General features: G+C 40.0%; 1 long non-coding RNA gene across 1 annotated transcript in view; it reads left to right on the forward strand.

Moving 5' to 3' along the window:
- LOC103018778 (uncharacterized) overlaps nucleotides 1-19151 on the forward strand; it is a 29599-nt gene that overhangs the window by 6814 nt on the left and 3634 nt on the right. The window contains exons 2-4 of the long non-coding RNA XR_451330.2: nucleotides 3716-3802; nucleotides 10982-11172; nucleotides 11334-11418. This is a non-coding gene — a long non-coding RNA (uncharacterized LOC103018778). The remainder of the gene's footprint in view (nucleotides 1-3715; nucleotides 3803-10981; nucleotides 11173-11333; nucleotides 11419-19151) is intronic.

Here is a 19151-nt window from a genome sequence, read left to right on the forward strand (position 1 = left end):
TTTTATTACTCAGTCTGTTTGAGCCTCAGTTTTCTCATCTGTGAAATGGGATAGTAACAGCACATAAAATTTTTGAGTGACAAGCCCTCAAAAAATTTATTAAGAACAAAGAAAATTCATTTAAAAAACTTATTAGATATAAAGAAAATTCATTTAATAAAAAGTTATCAAGAATTGATTGCATAACACTTTGTACCATGTAATATGGGCATCATCTCTGTAGATGAATAAGATGTGGTCCCTGGCCTCAAGGTAATAAGGAAGTGTAACCCTGGTAGGAAAGAGATCCCTAAAAGCCAAGAAAGAGGCCTAGGTCTGTGGAGAATACACTAAAGTTAATGCACCACCTTAGCCAAATGCATTAGGAATCATGGATCAGCCAAACTTTGTTCCCAGTTTTTAGCATTAAGGAGTCAGTCATTTTGAAGTGAATTTATTTCTCCAATATATTATATATGAAAATATTAATTCCTATGTATTTCAAGTGGACACAATTTAGCCATCATGAGAAAATTTAATTTTATGCCCGGCCAATTTACTTCATTTAAAAACAACGAAGGGAATTCCCTGGCAGTCCAGTGGTTGGGACTTCATGCGTTCACTGCCAAGGTCCTGGGCTCCATCCCTGGTCAGGGAACTAAGATCCCACATGCTTCATGGCGTGGCCAAAAATAAAAACAACAAAAATAAGTACATTGAGCACAGGATATATTCCAAAATATAGCTTTGTTTTGTCTTCTTTAAAATGTATGCAGTGAGAATATTTTTCCCCTGCCCCTGGTCATAACTTGGGCAGGTGCCTCGACTCTGGGGCTCACTTGTAGATCAGTTTATTTCTGTTAGTTGTGATCATAGTAGCAGATTGTGCCTTTCTTGACTTAAAGTTCCCCCTAGACCTGAGTTCCAGAAAATATGAAAGAATTCACCGTTCAGAAACATAATGCCTTATGGGAAAACAAAACAGAGATGGGAGACTGGGCCATGGTTCAATAGATTCTATCCTTAGATTTACCAACTCTAGCTAATGACAATCAAATTTGGAATATTAATGAGCACAAAAGCAGCCCAAACTTCTGCAGGTGTTGTGTAAGATCACTTACAGTTGGAGAACGATAGTTAGGACATTTTTCAAAGTTTCTCAGAACATGCTATACAGATGTTTTCGAACATGGTGGCAAATGGAATCATTGCAAGGTGTGCTAGTTTGGGTGCTCCCAAGCTGGCTGTTTAAACCCCAGAAGACGTGTCTTGCTGACATCCTTAAAAGAGAGGAGACTCCCTGGGAGGAAAGGGTGGCAGCTGGGAGGCGGCACATTCTAATTCTTAGGAGACTGAAATTAGGAACTTTTGTAAGGAAATCATGGCTGGGTTTTTACCAACATATTTTTTTTTAAAATGCATTGTAGGAAATAGCTGAAGTAAAAGTTGTTTATTGTTAAGAAAATTACTATAACCATAGGATGTCTAACTAATGGTTTACTGTTGTCACTATCATACCTAAAAAAATATTATATATATATGGGATGTGAGTATCTTTTTTATAGTCCTAATACTTGGCGAAGAGCCAAGTATCAACATTCTGCTTTCAACGTAAATAGTGGAGACATTTTCACCACTATTCTCTTAATACTGGAATGTCAGTGCTTGCCATCTCTATAGGAGAGGCCCAGAGTGGCTTTTCTGTATAAAGCAAAACTAATTCTGTACAGAGCAGATGAAAATCCAATTAAGTAACAATCTTTGTGTGATGACAATTTACGTAGTCTTTACCAAGTCCCTTGTTCGTATTTTTACATTTAATAGAAGAAAAGAGTACACTAAATTAACATGCTTTTGGTGGCATCTTATACACGTTACACTAATAGTAAGGGACCATTTCTTGTCATATACTGTAGCTAGAAGCTTTCTTTCTCTCCTCCTTTTCCAACATCTTAAATAAATTAATTTTACTCTGTAACGAAATAGATCCTAAGAGTAGTTTTTCCCCTTTCTGGTCCTCCATCCACACGTTCAGAGCCTCTTCTGGCTTCACCCTCCAGAGCTGTTAATGCTGGTCTCTGGGGTCCCAGTATGATCCCAGGAGGTGCAGACCTGAATAGTTGGGATGGGAAAAGTTTGGAGAAAACTCTACTTAAGCTATCTGATATAGTTAAACGTTTCTCAATTTCCCAAACCCCCATCCTCACTTTTCCCGGGACACAGGTTATACAGTCTTAGCTCTGCCCGTGATCACTTCTTGCCAATGTGCCTGAATCTCTCTAGCCCGTCTAACTCTTCTGAGTCTCAGGTTTGCATTTCCATAAACTCCCACGTTACGTTCCTGGTCCGTACTGGACTTGATCACAAAAACCTTAGCTTCTGCTTTACCTAATTTTTTCTGTTCTTTACTCAGAGTATCTGCTTTTCTAATTATTTCCAAAAAAGTTTTATAATGCATGTGTACTGCATCAATCTTTGCAGTGATCTAAATACCACATAAAAGTGAATCCACTGTACCTGAAAATGGCATCAGGGAATGTATGGTTGGGGAAGGAATTTAGTATTTAAAAACTAAAAGCCGGACTCCCCTGGTGGCACAGTGGTTAAGAATCCGCCTGCCAATGCAGGGGACGTGGGTTCGAGCCCTGGTCCAGGAAGATCCCACATGCCACAGAGCAACTAAGCCCATAAGCCACAACTACTGAGCCCGTGCTCCAAAGCCTCCGAGCCACAACTACTGAGCCCATGCACTGCAATGAAGAGTAGCCCCCGCTCACCGCAACTAGAGAAAGCCCGCGCACAGCAACGAAGACCCAACACAGCCAAAAATAAAATAAAATAAAAAAGTAAATTAAAAAAAAACTAAAAGCAAATTGACAAACAGACACAACAAAACAAAAAAAATTTCATTTCACTAACATCTTAATACAGATTGTGCTGCTTAAAAAATTATCATTGATTATTGCTAAATCTGTTCAGAAGATTTTGATAACGTACTGTAATATAGGCATTTTTTGCCCTCCTTTTCTTTTTTTTAACCTTAAACTTTAATGAAAATATAAAACTTTTTGTTCTGCAGTTTCCTAGTGCATTGCTAAATGGGAAAAGGCCATAACATCTCCTTATATCAGTTACAATATCCACGACTGTCTGACCCTTGTACTATGTTGTAATGCCTCTGAAATCAGGGCTGGATTTTATTTATTTTTGCATTTTCCCCTGGCTCTTAACTTGTCAAATAAATTATTAGGGGAAAAATCCTTCTCATCACTGCTTTTTCTCTTCCTGGAAGATGATTTACAAAAAGTGATACGGTCACTTGTCAGCATATACCCTCCAAAAAGAAATAAAATTTAATTTGTGCCAACTAGTCATTTATTTCAATGGGAAAGAATAAAGGATGAAAAATCAGGACAGTGTCTCCAGATCCTTTTCTAGCTAAAAAAATCACACAAGGATCTTTTTTGTTTGAATGTTTTAGTTTGCGGCTGCTATTAAAAGAACTCTTAAGTCACTACTCCAGACGCAGTTATTGTGGGCAAGTCTTCAAGATTCACCAACCTTTTCTCTTCAAACTAAAGCAGATCAATAAAAGGGAGAGATGGAAGACACAGAGAAGGAGGAACACACACACACACACACACACACACACACACGTGCACACTAACAAATGGCTGCCTCTGTGACAGCCCTGCAGACTCATCTGGTGTTTTATGGCCTTTATTGTCTTGCTCAGGACAGGGAACTAATGACCATACCACATGGTGACCTGTGAACACCCAGATGCAGCTGTGTGCTATTGTTGTCAAAGAAAACAATACAGGTAAGCTCACACATGCCTAGTAATAAACATAATTGTCACAGAGATGCATGGTAATTAAGCAGAAATGTTCAGCATTTTATATAAATTGCTATAATAATTATTATACTTTTACAGAAAACACAGGTTTTTAATTTTTTGTTTGGGTGTATTTGTAATCAGTCTAGAATATTCCCTGTAAAACCTACCATTCCTTTCTGTCATCCTCATCACCAAATCCAGCTGCATTTACTCACAGAGTACCTGGGACCCCTTGCCTTCTGTGGCATCCCTCCTGTATCCCCAAGCCAGTGTCCTGCCTGCGCACTCGGACCCTCGCCCAGCCTCCTCCATCCTCCCACACTACTCACACCAACGGGGTCCGTACACCGTGCTCCCTGCCCCCAGAACCAGGGGGGTGAACGTGAGGTCAGAGGGCTGTGGACTCCACAGTAGCTGAGCAAGAAGATAATAATCCAGTGTAAAAGGGTGAGTAAGAAGGTAACAGTCCGACATAAAAGGGATGGGAGGCTGAAGTTCAGGGACAGTCATATAGGAATAAAAGGATCCATTGAGATTAAGGACTGACTCCCCAGAATCCTTGAATTGTGATCACATGTGCTGAAGGAGACGCGGCAGGAAGGAAGGAAGACGAGGGCCTGTCGCAAGCACCGTGTCAACCCTCCACTCAGTTTCACCTCCCGCCCTGACCCGAAGCCACAGACTTCTAACCTGGCTCCCCTTCAGGACTCACAGGGGGTCTCTAGCACCCCCACCTAGTATGGGGCATGCCTAGTGCGCATATTCTACATGGATGTGAATTTTAGTAGGTTAATAATTATACCATGCCTATTGTGTTCGGAGCTATATAATTTTAAAGGACTGTTCTCATTTTACTCCAGTAACCCTGTGTGGTAGGCATTATTATCATTCCCATTTAAAAAATAATTTTTAAATTTCAGCTTCATTGAGTTATAATTGACGTATAAAATTGTAAGATACTTAAAGTGTATATCACGGTAGTCTGATACGTGTATATATTGTGAAAGGATTCCCCCTATTTGGTTAATGAACATGTCCATCACCTCACGTATTTATCTTTTTTTTCCCCCCTTGGTGAGAACACTTAAGTTCTACTCTCTTAGCAAATTTCAATTATACCCATTTTTAAACAAGTCAGTTGAGGCTTGGAGATGAGCCGCTCCATAGTTAGCCGGTGGTCAAGCCAGAACCCTGACTCATGAAGCACGGAACTCAGAGGAGATGCTGTGAAGGTGAAGGGAAAGAAAATGGAAGATGGGGGCCCAAGAAGAGACATTCGTGTCTCCCCCTCCCCATTTTGTTGGGCTGGCCTCAGTTTACCTTCATCTTTGTGCAGTCAGTTAAGAACTGTCACAAGGGACTTCCCTGGTGGTGCAGTGGCTAAGACTCTACGCTCCCAATGCAGGGGGCCCGGGTTTGATCCCTAGTCGGGGAACTAGATCCCACATGCATGCTGCAACTAAGAGTTCTCATGCCACAACTAAGGATCTGGTGAGCCACAACTAAGGAGCCAGAGAGCTGCAACTAAGACCCAGTGCAACCAAATAAATAAATAAATTAATTAATTTTAAAAAAAAGAGAGAACTGTCACAAAGGGGAATTGGGCCCTTGGAGGGTCTACTTTTTCATCTCAGCAAGAGTTATTAGCTGCAATTTTGAAAAGCTGAAAATAAAACTATCCTATTTTTGGAAATTGCTTCCTACAGTCTTCATTCTAGTCATATTATCACATTCTGTTTATAATGAATTTGAAGGGACCATAAAAATCCTTCAACTGTGCTGACATCTGGCATCAAATATTGCTTCTATGAGACATCTTAGGAAGCTTTCTTTCTCTTGGAATAGCGGAGTTCTGTTGTTTTAATGCCACCTATAAAATATTCTACCATAGAGTATTAAATATTGAACTGCTTCCCTGCTAATCCTACTCTTTTCTACTTTTAAAATAAGAAAAGAGGTTCATTTAATTTTTAAATGAGATTTTAAAAATCTGTTGTTTTTATATGTCAAGATATTCTCGACCCACTCCTAGCAGCTGGGGAAGTTGCTCTTATGGACTTTTGCTTTTTACTCTTGCCTTTTGAATTCCATGTTCAGATCATTTTTCTATGAGCAGAGACAGGTTTATGTTACTTATAACGTACCAGCAGGTCTGTAAATGACCAGATCAGTGGTTCTCAAACTTTTTAGTCTTAGGATCTTTTACACTCTTAAAAATTATCAAAGAACCCCAGAGAATTCTTTTTTTTTTTTTTTAATGCTATTCTTGTCTGCTTACATTCTTTTTTTATGTATGTATGTATGTATGTATGGCTGTGTTGGGTCTTCGTTTCTGTGTGAGGGCCTTCTCCAGTTGCGGCAAGCGGGGGCCACTCTTCATCGCGGTGCGCGGGCCTCTCACCATCACGGCCTCTCGTTGCTGAGCACAGGCTCCAGACGCGCAGGCTCAGCAATTGTGGCTCACGGGCCGAGTTGCTCCGCGGCATGTGGGATCTTCCCAGACCAGGGCTCGAACCCGCGTCCCCTGCATTGGCAGGCAGATTCTCAACCACTGTGCCACCAGGGAAGCCCCCCAGAGAATTCTTATGTGGGTTTTTCTGGGGTATATCTACCAATGTTTACCCATAATAGAAATTAAAACTAAGAAAATTGCAAAATATTTATTTATAATTCATTTAAAATAGCAATAATAATCTTAACAGAAGTAACATTTTTTTAATAAAAAAATGCCAAACCAAAAGAATTTTATGAGAATGGCATTGTTTTACATTTTTGCAAATGTCTTCAATATCTGCTTTAATAGAAGACAGCTGAATTCTCATATCTGTTTCTGCTTCAGTCCGTTGCAATATCACACATCATGTAGTTTCTGGAAAACTCTGCTGCAAAAAAGGCAAATAACTTTGTTTTATTATGAAAATAATTTTTTTTTAGAATAACATCTTTTTTTAAATTATTTTTGGCTGCGTTGGGTCTTCGTTGCTGCAGGTGGGCTTTCTCTAGTTGAGGCGAGCGAGGGCTACTCTTCATTGTGGTGTGCAGGCTTCATTGAGGTGGCTTCTCTTGTTGTGGAGCATGGGCTCTAGGTACGCAGGCTTCAGTAGTTGTGGCACGCAGGCTCAGTAGTTGTGGCGCATGGGCTTTGTTGCTCCGTGGCATGTGGGATCTTCCCAGACCAGGGCTCTAACCCCTGTCCCCTGCATTGGCAGGCGGATTCTTAACCACTGCGCCACCAGGGAAGTCCCTTGACCTGTTTCTTACCCATTTTTTTCTAACCTGTAAATTGAAGTTATTGCTAGTATCAACCTCATAAGATTATTGTAAGTATTAAATGAGAAAGTAAAATAATATCTTGTTCTTGGCCCATAGAAGTGTGTGTTTTACTTATTATTGCTAATCATAATTATCATCACTTTATGAATCAAAGGCTTTTTTTTTTTTTTTAGAAGAACACCTTTTTTTTTTTTTTAATTAATTAATTAATTAATTTATTTATGGCTGTGTTAGGTCTTCGTTTCTGTGCGAGGGCTTTCTCTAGTTGCGGCAAGCGGGGGCCACTCTTCATCGCGGTGCGCGGGCCTCTCTTGTTGCGGAGCACAGGCTCCAGACGCGCAGGCTCAGCAATTGTGGCTCACGGGCCTAGTTGCTCCGCGGCATGTGGGATCTTCCCAGATCAGGGCTCGAACCCGTGTCCTCTGCATCGGCAGGCAGATTCTCAACCACTGCGCCACCAGGGAAGCCCCAAAGGCTTATTTTGAAAGTCACTAATCATTCTTTAATTTTCCTGTTATTGGGTGATTTGAAGTTTCATTAGACAACTATGGCAATGAAATTGCAATCATGATCTGCTCATTGAGGGGTTGTTAAAAAGTCCAGATTAGTCTATCACTTTTTGACTGCATCTTTTCATCTTTCTGCCGAATATTGTTTGTGCATAATCATACATCTTATGCCTCACACATGTCCTTGGTCAAACGTAACCTGGGCCTGGCTCATAGGTCCATGTTTCCTTGACTCCGCGGCAGAATCCCTAGCTCTAGGCCAGCCAGTCTGAACTGGCTTTTTGCCCTTTTTATGCTTGAACGTGCTTCATTCTGCCCTGTCATTCTTATATTGGATTTGGAATCATCTATTTTTAGTAAACTTCTTATTTCTTGATTATTCTCTTAGCTAGGATAAATTTTTAAGTTCTGGCTCCTCTGGTTTTGATTCTGTGTATGTTCCTGCCCTGAATGCATTACTCACTTCCTACTTAACTTAATATCCATATGATTACTTACTGCATGCATCCCATCCCATCATTCGGGTTTGATCCTTGATGGTCACTTCACAAGTATCTGCGCTTCATCTGCTAATTCTTGGTGCGTAACAAATCCAAACACTCCTATCTCAGTAATGTAAAGGTTTGTATGAGAAGCGGATTACGTGGCTTGATGAACAGTGGAGGACATAGAAATATCATTCCCTGATACATGTGAAATACATGGTGTACTCTAGCAGAGATGGGTCTGGTTGAGACAGCATTCTGTAAAGGGTGCTGTTTATTAGATTTTGCCAGAATCTTGGTAGCAATTGTTGTGAGTTCACCCAGCCCAGATATCTGTATAAAATAATAGCTATGAAATTATTAGGAAGACAGAAAGATTTATTGAGTAAGAAATGAGAAATACATGCATTTTTCTATAGACCTATCCTAAATAAATTCTTATGGATTTATAGTAGGTTCAGATATCAATCTTTAGGTCCTTTTCAGTAAGGAGACGGTGGTAAACTTAAGGAGTATAGCTAAGAAAATAGCCTCTATTTCAGTCTAGTTCAGTTTCTCAGCCTGGACACCATTGACATTTTGAGTGGATAATTCTATGTTGTCAGGGGCTGTCCTGGGCATTGTCAAATGTTTAGCAGCTTCCCTGGCCCAACCTGCTAGATGCCAGTAGCACCCCCTTAGCCACGATGATCACAAATATCTCCAGACTTTGCGAAATGTCCTCTGGGGTTAAAAATCATCTCCTGTTGAGAACTGCTGGTCTAGTCTTTGTAAATTTATGACAGTATAGTCTAACTTGATTTTTCAGCAAAATGGGTACAAGAATATTGAACTTAATTTCTGCCTTTAACTTTTTCATTTTGTGAAAATATTTTATTATTGTAGCTTTTTGTTTTCATTCTTTTATTTTTTTTGTTTCCCTTACCAGAATATTAAATTATTATATCACACATATTCTTGTGAAATTGTTATTATGATTACAATTATTATTAATCATTATCTGTTTTCCCCAGTAGCTTCTAAGCACCGCATGGAAACAAACTTTTTCTAGAGCAGTGTATGTCCTTGTCTATATTAATGGCTATCAGTTGGTAGGTGCTTAATAAATATTTGTGAAGTGAGTGAATGAATGAATTCCTATGCTTGAATTGGGAGGCAGGATGTTCACGCAGGACTAGAAAAAGAGTCAGAAGGTCTGAGTGCACTGTGGGATCTTTGGCAAATCTTTTCATTTCACTAGCTTTCGATTTCCTCATAGGTAAAATGATGACCCGTGAAAGATCTTGTGTTAGTTTCCTAGGGCTCCTGTAACAAAGTACCAAGTACTGGGTGGCTTAAAACAGAAATTTATCTTTGCTCTTAGGCTGGAAGTCTGAAATCAAAGTGTCCGCAGGGCCATGATCTCTCTCTGAAACCTGTAGGGGAGAATCCTTCCTTGCCTCTTCTCGCTTCTGATGTTTGTCGGTAATCCTTGGAGTTCCTTAGCTTCTAGATGCATTGCTCCAATCTCTACCCATTGTTACACGATGTTCTTCCTGGCATATGTCTCTGTCTCTGTGGCTCTTCTTACCTTATAAGGATTACCTTGTAAGGACACTACTTGTATTGAATTAGAACTCACCCTAATGACCTCATCTTAATAACTTCATTACATTTGCAAAGACCCTATTCCCAAATAAGGTCACATTCACAGGAAGCAGGGGTTAAGACTTCAACATATTTTTTTTTGGAGGGGTGGGCACATTTCAACCCATAACAGATCCTTTTTTGTCTGAATGCTGCTATTATGGTCTTTGCCTTTGTCCATTGCTCTTAAATTATAGATCATAATTAATATTGAGAAGAGAATTAGAATCTGAATCCAGTTTCCTGGTTAGGTCCCTTGGAAAGAAATGGCTGAAATCTAACAGTGCTAGAGGAATCTCTCAGGGTTGGCTTTGTTTCACCGTCACCTACACTCTACTGTTGCTATCATGCAGACACCCACGCTTCATCTCCACCCCCCTACACATAACCACACCTTAGAACTTGGGAGGGCACACTGGCAGCCTGTCCACACTTGGGAAGAGGGACTTGAGGAAGAGATTTGCACGGGCACTGACAGCAGACTTGGGTATATTGGGGCAGTATTATTTTCCTAAACTAAGGGCTGTTATAACAAAGTACCACAAATGGGTGGTTTCAACAACAGAAACCTATTGCCTCACAGTTCTGGAGGCCGAAGTCTGAATCAAGATGTTGGCAAAATTGATTCCTTCTGAGGGCTGGGAGGCCTCTCCTCTTGGCTTGTAGATGGCCATCTCCTCCCTGGGTGTCTTCCCATCATCTTCCGTCTACCCGTGTTTGCCCCTGTGCTCAAATTTCCTTTTTTTTTTTTTTTTTAAATAAGGGCACCAGTCATATTAGAGTAGGGTCCACTCTAATGACATCATTTCGGTACTTCCCTGGTGGTCCAGTGGTTAAGACTCCATGCTTCCATTGCAGGGGGCATGGGTTTGACCCCTGGTTGGGGAACTAAGATCCTGCATGCCACACGGCACAGCCAAACAAACAAACCAACAAACAAAACAAACATACAAATATCTAATAACATCATTTTAACTTATCTTTATAAAGACCCAATCTCCAAATGAGATCACATTCTGAGGTACTGGGGGTTAGGACTCCAACATATTTTTTATTTGGAGGATACAATTTACCCTTACCAGGCAGGAATTCTGGGATCCCATGGAGTGTGGTCGAGAAGGGGTTCCATGGATTCCGTGTGGCCATGTCCTCTATACAGAGGAAGACCACAGGGGCTCAGTCAGTAGTGTGCCTGTGAGCAATGTACTCTATAATGTAGCATATATAATTATAAACTGTACCAAATTCTGCCCTACCCTTTCCCCCAGGCTTTGCCATTTCAGAGCAAGCTGGGTCTATGACCTACTGCCAGCATCTACATCCCTCGGCTAAAGGAGCGTGCTCTGTGCCAGGGAATTAACATTCCCCTGGGAGCAGCCCTCAACCCATGACTGAGGACGGCTGGGACACAGATGCCTCAGTTCCCTAGCTCCTCGGGAAGGATAATTCTGTGGAAAGGGTAAGTATGTGGGTCAATATCAAAGACTTTCCCCACTTTGTTTTAAAATTTCATTGCGAGATATGTGTCTAATGTGAAAAAAATTAACGCTGAATTGCCATATATAGACGTACTTTTTTCCTTCTGTATTTTATTTATTGTCTGTTTCCTCCACATTAAAGAGAAAACCCCAAGGATACAGGGATTTTTGTCTGGTTAGTTGACTGCTGGATGCCCAAGCCAACACAGGGCCTGGCACGTGAGAAGGTGAGCAGTTTCTCCTGGGGATGTGGACGATGAGAGGGTGAGAATGACAGCACTCATGGGGTGGGGGAGGAAAGCAAGGAGGCCAAGTTCAGATTACTTTTTAAAACACCATTTTTATCGGAGTATAGTTGGTTTACAATGTTGTGTTAGTTTCTTCTGTGCAGCAAAGTGAATCACTTATACATATACATATATCCACTCTTTTTTAGATTCTTTTCCCATATAGGTCATTACAGAGTATTGAGTAGAGTTCCCTGTCCTACAGTAGGTCCTTATTAGTTATCTATTTTATATATAGTAGAGTGTATATGTCAGATTACTTATGATGTTGAGTTTAATCATCTTATTTTGTTTTTACCATGATTTTCCTTCCCTCTAATATTATGATTATTTGAGAGCTGTTTCTACTTGGCTCATGATGTTTATTGGTATTTACATTTCCAAAATATCTGACCAAGGAAGAGATGTGGTTTTGCCTGACTGGACCCATCCTAGGAACCATTCCGGTTACATACACACCCCTCAACCTACCCCCTGCTCTCTCTCTCCTTCCACACAAAAAATCATACAACAATTTAAATTCTTTCCCCTGGCACCAATAATTCATAAAGAATCAATTGTCATTTTTCTATTAAAGGAGGACTCCATTATTTAGTCTGTTTTTATGTAACTAATTGACTTGTGCACTATTATTTTTCTCTGTTCATTCTCTTTTTCTTTTTTTATTTCCTAAGATTGTTTTCTTCAAGACGTGTAAGCCAATCTGGTTTTAGCTCAGACAACCCATACAAGACCTGGCATTAAAGTTTTCTCCTTCTGAAATGTTGATCTATTTCTGATTTCACTGAACTTCCACAGTTTCCATTTCTGTGACATAATTCAGCTAGGAAATTGAATTAATTAATATACAACTTACCCAGGTGCCTAACATAAGACTAGTGTGATGATCTTTTCTATTACAGTAACATTTTGGGGGTGGGTTATATTTCCTTTTAGAAAAGATTATCTAATTAAAAAAATCTTGTTTCATTTACATCACCTAGAACAGTAGGGGCTGGTGGTAGATATCAACTCCTTGTTGAATTGATAACAAGATAAGCGCAGACTTTTTAAAGCTGTCTTAGACCTGAATGCTAAAGTATAGCATAGTCATTTACTAAGCATTTCTTTTATGTCCAGTGGGTACCAAGAAAATAAAATGACACAATGACTGCCATGGAAGAGTACAGAGGAATTGTATGACTTTAAAAAAGAGGTAATGTAATAGAGAAAGATTTAGCTGGACATGGGTAGAAAATAATTAGATTGACTAGATGGGTCTTTAGATGCAAATAGGAAAGCTACTGAAATGGAGAAAACCAATGGATATATCTGAGTCTGTAGTAAACACAGGAAAGCAACAGCTTTGTAAGTGTTGAAAATGAACACTGTACTATTTATTTTGGCACTGAGAAGACTTACCACATTGTACTCATGTTATGGTCCCTCAGCATTTTCAAGTTATGGATAGAGTTAATCACACGATTTAGAGAAGTTTAGTCCATTCTCCCACACTGGATTCTGGGGTGGGGTGTGTGTGTGTTTGTGTGTGTTATTATCTTGATTTTTGTTTGTTCTTTTTTAATTGGATTCTCTTCTCGTACTTATTTGTTTGTTAACACTATGTGGAGAGATTATAGAATTTATCTCCAGTTGAGCCTGTTCCTTTTGTCAACAAATTTCACAGATATTATATCTATCTAATGAAAATTATCTTAACATTAGAAAGGCTATTCCACCCTTACTATAAATATTATTACCACTTAGCCCCCTTGCTGAACTTTATTTCGTTTACTACTGATGAAGCAGTAGTTGAAAATGTTTTTTTTAACCTGCAGTCTTCATCTGATAGAGATTACGACAAATTCGTCAAATGAATCATACACTTAAGAAATATTCATTGAGCACCCACTCTGTGCCGTGCACTGTTTTCCACTGTAAATGCACAGCACAAAACAGGAATTTTCTGCTTTCAGGCAGCTTACATTCTATTGAGATGGGTTTGACAATGGAAAAGTTAATAATGTTTGAGATAGTGACATATTGTATATTTATGTGAAAGAAATCTTAATGTAAAAATGGTTCAAATATTCTCTATTAGTTACCTAGTGCTGCAGAGCTTAACCCCAAATTTAGCTACTAAATAAATGCCTGTTATCTCACCCACTTTCCATGAGTCAGGGATCCAGGATCGGCCTAGCTAATGATTCAGCCCAGGGTCTCTCATGAGGTTGGAGTCAAGATGCTGGCCAAGGCTGGAGTTATCTGAGGGTGGACTGGGGTTGAAGGAGTCCTTCCAAGGAAGCTGACTCCCAGGGCTGGTAAGTTGGTGCTGGTCTTTGGCAGGAGGCCTCAGCTCCTCCCCACCTGGACCTCTCTGCAGGGCTGCTTGGGATGCCCACGACATGGAGGCTGGCTCCCCCCCGAGAGGATGATCCAAGAGCAAGAGGCAGAAGCCACATGTCCTGTAAGCCTTGGTCTCAAAATCACTTATCTTCACCTCTGCCATATTCTGTTAGAAGAGAGTCACTCACTCAAGGAGAAGAGAATTTAGAGTCTACCTTTTGAAGGGGTGGTCTCAAAGAATTTGCACATTCTAAATAAACCACCATAATTACTTAGATACATTTAAGAGCAAATTAAGCAAATTAAATGGTATGTTTCAGAGATATTTCACAATGAATTATACCTTGTTTTATACTCATTGTGTGTTAGTATATAATGCCTTGTTATGCCTTATTTTGCAGCTGTTTTTTTTAAATTGCTTTTTAGTGTTACTTTTGGACCCAGAATCATTGAAAATGTAGGTTTCTTCTTACTCTTTTCTTCCTGCTTTGGTTGCTTTGCTACAATGCTGTCAACATTGTTTAGCGTTCCATAGATGAAAATATTTGAGATTTTTTTTTTCATTTCTGGGATTAGTTGATGAATTCAAGATTATTTATATTACTTCATGTTTGTATTGAACATGATTTGTCTAAGTGACTGGGAGAATGGAATTTCATGGCCCAGGGGTAAAATAAAATCCCCTTTGGTTCTCAAATAAGTTACTTTTGGTGGGGCATCTAAAGTCTACAGAAACGTAGCTCCTGTGTGGAATCTACTTAAGCCTGTCTGCACATAAATGCTGTACAGTGGGATGACCATTCAAAATTGCGGTCAGCTCCACTTTAGCTTCGAAAGCTGGTGAGAGATTGTGTATGGCTGTTCAGAGGATAGAAATAACATATAGAGAAATGTGGGTGAAGGATACTTCTTTGGCTACTTGGCTATAATATTTGTATATTTGACTAGAATAGATGGAGACTCCCCTTTGTGGCCCATGTATGATGACAGTTCTAGGGCTTATCTCTTAATGACTGAAATGATAAATTTGGAATTCATCAAACTTAACTTTTCTCCACGACTGGACTTCCCCTTTGGGCAGTCTTCCATGGGAAGCCTTTAGTGAGTCTTTAAAAGTACGGCAGCTCTACTGGAGATTGACAATGATTTAACCTTTGGACCTTTAAAGATAAAGGACTCTTGTCAACTGTATAAGGCCTCCTTTTCTCAGAAGGGAAGAATGCTTTTAAGTTTCTTAGTGGATTAATTAGTAACTGGAAATAGCACCATTCTTTGAATTGTTCCCACTTTTACAACAAATAACAATGGAAACGAGTGCTGTCAGAAGGAGAAATAAGAAAAGAACATATAAAAGATGATCAAATTTCAGACCTTGTCATTTATGTGGAGATTTTATTCCTACTCCTAGATCCTGCCCTAAATAGAAGAAGCTGTTGACGGAGTCAGGTGTTAAAGAGGAAAGGGGGAGTAGGAGAGGTATTTTCCCCCCCTGCATTGGTGGGAGTTTAGCGTCTTGAATATCTGAGACATTTCTAGTTGTACAGACAAGGATGGAAGCTTGTTGTCTCGGAAAGGCATACTATTTTACACAGTGAGAGTGAAATGAAGACTAAAAAAGAAATCAAGTGCTGATTAAAGCCATGCTTGGATCTGGGAATTCTTTTGGGTAGGAGGAGGCAATCTTCAAAAGTATTTATGTTGATCTTTAAACAATGTTAGGCAGCGTTGCAATGGTTAAATTTATGATGACACAGAGCTGGGAGAGACTTTGTAGATGGTTTGGTTCTGACCCCAGAGAGATGAAATGATTTGGTGAATCATTACTTGGTGAAGGGATGTGGTCAGAGCTAGTTCTAGAAACTTCCAGTACATTTTTTTCTGGAAAAACCAAACCATTGATTTTGGATTTTTACATTTGGTAAAACAGTAATTTAATTAGAGGTTATTTTGTGGATATATTTCATCTGGGTAGGAAAAAAAAAAAAAGACCAAGAGCCACAGAATTAAATAGAATAGGAATTGTTAAAAAAAAAAACATTGAAATTATAATTCAAATAGTGTTTGCCTATGAGACCTCTTGGGCTGGGAAGAAGGCAGGGCGAAGGGGACAGGAAATGAGACAGTGGTTTGGGTCCTAAATGAAATTGGGGCACCTCCCTTCACACCAGGTGACATTTCTTTCTTGGGGAGCCAGACCCTCAAGAGGAGTCAGAGTTGGCATCTGATGACTAGCAATAGTAATAAGCACTCCTCTGTGCATTTAATATTTTTGTTTATTTTGTTTTGATACTGACAGACGTGAGACCCTTGGTTTGACAACCGAAGTATGATTTGCTATCGTTACATTATTGATAGCTTCTCACAAACGGCACAACTTCATTCTGACAAATTGCATATCTCCACTCTGTGTTAAAATCTATAAACCAATATACAGAATACTGAATCTCTGTTTTCTCCTCTTATCATTATTCCACATCCTACTTTCAAAGCCAACGTCAGCAAGTCAGTTTACACAACCATGGTGAGTCCTGCAGATTTACAGTAGACAGAAAGGAAGGGCTCAGGTCCCTCATGCAAAACAGCCTTCCCCCCTGGTCTGCCCTCAACAACTGATATTGCAGCATTAGAAAAGAGAATTTTAAAAAAAAATAAATTTATTTATTTTATTTATTTATTTTTGGCTGCGTTGGGTCTTCACTGCTGCACGTGGGCTTCCTCTAGTTGGACAAGCGGGGGCTACTCTTCGTTGCGGTGCGCAGGCTTCTCATTGAAGTGGCTTCTCTTGTTGCGGAGCACAGGTTCTAGGCACGCGGGCTTCAGTAGTTGTGGCTCGTGGGCTCTAGAGCGCAGGCTCAGTAGTTGTGGGGCACGGGCTTAGTTGCTCCGCGGCATGTGGAATCTTCCCGGGCCAGGGATCGAACCCGTGTCCCCTGCATTGGCAGGCAGATTCTTAACCATTGTGCCACTAGGGAAGTCCCAGAAGAGGGAATTTTGAAGCTAGATGGATCCTCAGAGTTCCTTTAGATCTAAATCCTCAATATATAGGCTCAAAGAAGCTGGTTTTCTCAAGGTTACAGGGCTGGTTATAGACCGCTTCAGGATTGGGGTCATAAAGTCAGCTGGGATCTCAAAGAGTTTTCCTTCAAGATGAATTCTCTGAGAAAAGGACCATCTTAGGCCAGAATCTTAGTAGAGATGAAGTTATCTAACCACAAGACATGGACACAAAGGGGGAGGAGGTGGCCCTGGGAGCAGAGGTGATACAGGAGGCGGACTTGGCCTCCTTGACCATGTTGCCTGGGTCATCTCAGGTGAGGCCAGCATCGTATTTCTCCTCTTCTTATCTCCTGCTCCACCTGGCTGGTGACCATGTGGCATGCACAGGGGACATTATTTGGAGCAGGACAGAGGTGAGGCTTGCTGGTTTGCCTCCCTAGTGTTATGCAGGTCCCCCCTTTGTTTCATTCCTCCCAGCACCAAGGATTTCCTAGGACCCAGGTAGCATGAGCTCAACCACCGAAGAGCTTTCTGTTGGCCCCTGAACTGAGGTTCCTTCAGCTCCTGGAATCCCCCACACCCTCACCCCACAGTTGTTTTACTGGGACTAAGCCCAGGAGAAGGAAAACAACGTGGAAAAGGAATGAATACAGCCCCATTCCTCTGTAACTCAAAGCAAAACTTATATGGAACGCAATTGGAAAAAGAGATTTGATCTGGGAGGTTTTTTTCCAGAGTGGAATGCATACTGTAAAATGATTACTGTAAAACAATTACTGTTGCTAGCATTTGTGAGTTAGTTGGTTGTGGGTTTTAACAACCATTTTGCTGACTTTTAGGCAGCAAGTGTGAGTTTTCCTGTTCAATTAGACCTTTGGGAGTGCTCTTCAAATCCTGTGGAATCATCTGACTTCCTCCGGGAAAACACTGATTGGTATTAACTTTCATCCTTTCCCTTTTGATGCTGAAGTAGACTGAAATACTTCCTGCTTTTCTAATATGTTCTTTTTCTTTCCACCGTTCCCCCATCCCCAATGATTACAGTATTTCCAAATACAAGGGACTAGTTGTGGAAAATTAAGGAATAGGCTCCTGTTACAGGCTCACATGTCTAAGGATCCCAAATGGGAGGCGTAAATGTGCTTTTAGTGAAAATGTGGGCATGTTGAATAGCAGGAGCTGCAGAATTTAAATACCTTTGATAGGTTACAACTAGAAGAAAGTTTCCTCTTCTGTGTGCAATTGTAACTGTGTAATGAAAGAGCAAGCACCCTTTAGACTGAACTCAAAGTTCACTAAAGCTGCTTAATTACAGTCTGGAGCACTTGAATTTATATTTCTTTTTCTTTTTTAAATATTTATTTATTTATTTGGCTGTGCCAGGTCTTTAGTTGTGGCATGTGGGATCTTTGTTGTGACATGCAGAATCTTTAGTTGTGGCATGCGAACTCTTAGTTGCAGTATGTGGGATCTAGTTCCCTGATCAGGAATTGAACCTGGGCTCCCCTGAATTGGGAGCGTGGAGTCTTAGCCACTGGACCACTAGGGAAGTCAAATATTTCTATTTGATCTGAAGTGGCATTATAAAATATCTCTGTTATGCCAAAGTCAAATTAGGAAAGTACAAAATAGTAAACAAATTATTTTTACATTCTTCTTGTTAACACTTTAGAGAATTTTGTAAAATTGTGGCTTAGTGTGTTTATGACCCTCAAATCTGTATTTTATTTCTAATGTTAAAAGTGTACTTTGTTTACTATGGAGAACAATATGGAGGTTCCTTAAGAAACTAAAAATAGTGTCACCATATGATCCAGCAATCCCACTCCTGGGCATATACCCAGAAAAGACCAAAGCTCTAATTAGAAAAGATACATGCACCCCAAAGTTCTAAGCAGCACTATTTACAATAGCCAAGACACGGAAACAACCTAAATGTCCATCGACAGATGAATGGATAAGGAAGATGTGGTACATATGTACAATGGAATATTGCACAGCCATAAAAAAGAATGAAATAATGCCATTTGTAGCAACATGGACGGACCTAGAGATTATCATACTAAGTGAAGTAAACCAGACACAGAAAGAAAAATACCATGTGATATCACTTATATGTGGAATCTAAAAAATGATACAAATGAACTTATTTACAAAACAGAAAGAGACTCAGACATAGAAAACAAACTTACAGTTACCAAAGGGGAAAGCAGGGTTGGGGGGAGGCATAAATTAGGAATTTGGGATTAATAGATACACACTACTATATATAAAATTGATACAAAATAAGGACCTACTGTATAGCACAGGGAACTATACTCAAAATCTTGTAATAGCCTAGAATGGAAAAG

The sequence above is a fragment of the Balaenoptera acutorostrata genome, chromosome 14 (genome assembly GCF_949987535.1).
Source record: "Balaenoptera acutorostrata chromosome 14, mBalAcu1.1, whole genome shotgun sequence".
NCBI lineage: Eukaryota > Metazoa > Chordata > Mammalia > Artiodactyla > Balaenopteridae > Balaenoptera > Balaenoptera acutorostrata.